The sequence below is a fragment of the Myotis brandtii genome, unplaced genomic scaffold (genome assembly GCF_000412655.1).
Source record: "Myotis brandtii unplaced genomic scaffold, ASM41265v1 scaffold825, whole genome shotgun sequence".
In the NCBI taxonomy this organism is placed as follows: Eukaryota; Metazoa; Chordata; class Mammalia; order Chiroptera; family Vespertilionidae; genus Myotis; species Myotis brandtii.
The window spans coordinates 1839556-1843799 of NW_005371349.1; the positions used below are offsets into that span (position 1 = coordinate 1839556).

Genomic DNA, 4244 nt, shown 5'->3' on the forward strand with positions numbered 1-4244 from the left:
TCGTGATTGGCCAAGGCCCGGCGTTTGGGGCGGAGCCGCGCGCGCTGATTGGTGCCCCGTGGGCCCGTTTGAACTCAACTTGAAAACCTGGAGTGCCTGCTGATTGGCCCAGGCCCCTCTGTTTGGTGTTGTAGGCTTGGGGGTGGTGCGGCCAAGTTCATTCATTACTTCATTGAAACGGAACATGCTCAGCTGGAAAAGCAAGACAGAGTGGCTTTGACTCATTTCCTCTGAAAGATGTGGTCATCTCGAGAAACAGAACGATCAAAATAGAAAGCAGATAGAGCCCTCGCAGCTGCTCCAGCCTCAGAGATTGTTTATTTTTTTTAAATCTTTCAAGCAGCTCTACTTTTTTTTTTAGCCTTTAAAAAAAATATAACGTACTTTTTTTCATGCCTCCTTCCAGTCACTACCCACCCCAAAGGCCAAGTTGTGTGTGTGTGTGTGTGTGTGTGTGTGTGTGTGTGTGTTTAGACCAAAACGTAGCTCTCTGAACATGTAAACCAATGCTAATGTACACTAAATATAATTGCAAGGGAATAAATAAGACTTTCTCAGTCACTAATATCCGACACTCAGATTTTTGTTGTTGTTGTTGTTGTTGTGAAATTGATTGACCTAACCAGATATTTAATTTCTACCCTCTTTTTCATGGGTGTGATACAGGTTCTGGCTCTCAATCCCAGCCATTTAAAAACAAAGTTTGTTTAGAGTGCTCCACCTCCTGGATTAGGATTTGACCTTCAGGGCTGTGTTTGGGAATTGAGGGGGTGGATAAAGAACTAGGAGTTGCAGCAGACTGCGGAAGGGGCAGAAATGTAGGAAGATAATAGTACTAGTAGAGGAATTCACTGTTAGAATGTCTGCTTCTTTAAAAACGTATTAAGTTTTGGATCTGAAATACCAATCCGAGAGTATCTTTTGAGGCTAAGAAGAAAGCAAGCCTTTTCTGAGTTTGCCTAAAGTGGGTTTAACGCGCCATCGAAGAAAACAGGACCATATAAACATAGAATATAAAGTGGGAAAGAGTGACACCCAATGTTTATTACTGATGAAAAACAGCCTCAGGCACTATAATGACTTTTTCCCAGTTAGTCTTTTGTTTTTGTTTGTGTTGAAGGGACAGGAGTCAGCTTTTTGCCTGATGAGACCCGTTTCTCTTGCTGTAATTACACTTGGCCTCCCACAGGGTACCTGGGCTGAGACCGGGAGTGCGGCCGGCCGGCCGGAGAGTCAAGTCCAGCACGCAGCTCTTCCCTCCAGTAATTGCAAGGTGAAAACAAAAGTGGGCAGCCAGCAGCTCCCGTCGCCAGGGCGCTCAGGCCACAAGCAGCCCTAGAACAAGGAAGTACTGTCATTGTGGGGCTCGTTTTCACAGGTCCGTACAGATGCCAGACATGCCAGGGCCGTGAGTGGCAGCATGTACCTGGGCAGAGGCATTCAGCCCGCAGGAGCCCTTAGGTCTTAAGTAAGGAGTTCTCAAGGGAGACCAGGGGCCTGAAAGTGCCCAAATTGCCAAACCTCTTGCCTCCTGGAACTGAGGCCATCTATCCTGAAGGGTTGTTTAATGTTTACCATCTGCAGGGCGCAGCTATAGGCACCTGGGAGAGGCGTGGAAGGCAAGACCCCCAAGCCAGAGAGAGACTCGGGTTACGGGGTTACGGTTCTCTCCGGTGGGCCTGAGGTCGCTCTGGGCTGAGGGATTTGCGGCTGCGAGGGGGAAATGCTTAATCGATCATTTGGCTTCTGGGAATCTGGTTGGGCTTCATCCTCCTGGGCTGGATAACCTGGGAGCGCCCGTCCCGGGAGCGCAGTGCAGGGAGAATGAATGAGGTCATGTTTGTAGAGGGCTTTGAGCTGTTGGGATGAAAGCGACTCCCAAGTGCAAGGTGTTATTAACTAAAGGTGTTATTATTTTAATCTGAGAGGACAATGTGCGGCAGGTAAAGCAGAGCCATAAAAACATGCCCATTGACAACAAATAAAACACAGTAGTGGCCTTGGAAGGAACAAAATCCTCCTTCCATGAGTGGTTTCGGCTGCAGAATGAGCCGCTGCGGCAGCTGAGATGAGAAACAGTCTTGGCCAGGATTTCCTCGGGGTCTGGATAATGAGGATGTTTTATTATATATATATATATTGATTTCAGCAAGGAAGGGAGAGAGAGAGAGGGAGAAACATCAATGATGAGAGAGGATCATTGACCGGTTGCCTTCTGCACCTCCTCCTCCCCCTCCCCCAATGGGGACAGAGCCCACAACCCGGGCATTTGCCCTTGACTGGAATCGAACCTGGGACCCTTTGGTCCGCAGGCTGGCACTCTATCCACTGAGCCAAACCAGCTAGGGCTAATTAATTTTTTTCAGATGATTTCTACTGGGGATGCTTGAAAATGAGTGAGCCTCCGTGGGGAAGGGGGCACCAGCTGTCTTGCGCAATCATGGGAGGGGTGGAGGATTGATAATCCCTACCTCCACCTCTGCAGGGCATTGAGTTCCTGTTCCCTCTCTCCTCCTTTCTCTCTTACTCCCCTGACCCAAATGGGTCCAACCAAGCTGAGGGGAACTCGAGGGCTCTCAGGTATCGAAGGCCCACCCTGTGCAGGTTCCTTGTGACACTGCATAGCGCTGCACAGCATCTCTGACTTGAAACTCCCAATTGACCTGAAGCTCAGAGAGGGCAAGGAACCCACTCAGGGTCACACAGCCCCTGCCTGATTTATGCTAGCAACAAGATCAGATGGGTTAGATCAGGTTCGATTGATCCAGGACCTCATCTCCTTTCTCCCCTCCTTCCTTTCCTTTCCTCTCTCCTTCCTTGAATTATTATCATTATTATTATTATTATTGTTATTATTTTAGTTTCTCTATTGTTGCATCAAGATGCCAAGACAAGGGGACAATGCGGCGATGTGGTTAGGAGAAGCAGAGAGATATTGAGAGAAGAGAGGAAGATGGGAAAGGATGCAAATGCCAAGATAAGAAGACACAACGGCCCTGGCTGGTTTAGCTCAGTGGATAGAGTGCCGGTCTATGGACTGAAGGGTCCCAGGTTCGATTCCAGTCAGGGCACATGCCTGGGTTTTGGGCTAAGTCCCCAGTAGTAGGTGTGCAGGAGGCAGCCGATCAATGATTCTCTCTCATCATTGATGTTTCTCTCTCTCTCTCCCTTCCTCTCTGAAATCAATAAGAATCTATTAAAGAAGAAGAAGATACAACGAAGAGAAGCAGCCCTCAGGCCCGAGGGGCAGCCCTCCCTGCAGGTCAGCCCGGGAGGCGGCAGCTCGGGTGCTAACCGGCAGGGCAGCTCCCTGCTCGCGGGGACTCCCAACGCTATTGCTAGCTCTGCCTGTTTAATGCGACCTACGTCTGTTACGACGTTTCGTTTCGAATGTGAGCCTTGTCTACTCTGTGGTGGGTTAGGCAGACCTTGCCACTTGGGAAGCATCTGTCTTTTCCTAGACTTTTTCCTTAAAGCAGAGGGGGGCTTAGTGCCGGAGCGGTCCCTCCACTGCCGGCCAATTCCAGTCCTCCCCTGTGATGACTGAGATTTGTGTCTACTGAGAATGTGCCATGAACGCAGCTCTGCTCATTTCTCTTCTTTCTTTCTTTCTTTCTTTCTTTCTTTCTTTCTTTCTTTCTTTCTTTTTTCATTACCTTAGTTAATACAACCACCCAGCGATGTCGGGACTGTGTCTATCCTCAATGAACAAATGAGAGAAATAGGATCAGAGAGGGTAAGTGACTTGCCCAAAGTCACTCAGCGAGCTCAGGCTGGAGCTGAGTTCTGAACCCCTGGTGCTCCCAAAGGTCCCAGTCTGCTTTCTAGCCTGGCTTACCCCCTGCGTCCGCCTCGCTCCTCCCTCGGTGACACTGAACAGACAGGAAAGCTTGTCTGTGCTGTTAGAAGTAGCCGGAAGGTCAAAGCTGGTTCCCCGGCGGATGAGTTCAAGCCGGTTTACACCAGATTACATTTTCATCGACTGTCACATGGCTCACAAGGGACAAAGGCCAGACCACTCCCAGCAGAGTTAATGGCATTTCCCAAAAACAGCCCTGGTGGCCTGTACTCTCTGTCCTGTACCTGCCAGCCCAGCGATAAGGTGGCCTCACCTCCAGCTGCCAGGTGTGTCCTGCGGTAGGTGCGTCCCTGGCAGTCCTTTCGAAGAGACCCCGGAGGGAGGTGGGGGCTTTGCCGAGGGGCAGAGACAGGCAGGGCAGGAGACAGCTTCCGAAGCAGCCCGC

The 4244-nt window shown here is 50.0% G+C and overlaps 1 long non-coding RNA gene across 1 annotated transcript in view; it reads right to left on the minus strand.

Annotated features, from left to right (window-relative positions):
• Positions 1–1012: 1012 nt before the first annotated feature.
• Positions 1013–4244, minus strand: part of LOC106724423 — a 4114-nt gene continuing 882 nt past the window's right edge. Inside the window, exon 2 of the long non-coding RNA XR_001360213.1 lies at positions 1013–1335. This is a non-coding gene — a long non-coding RNA (uncharacterized LOC106724423). The remainder of the gene's footprint in view (positions 1336–4244) is intronic.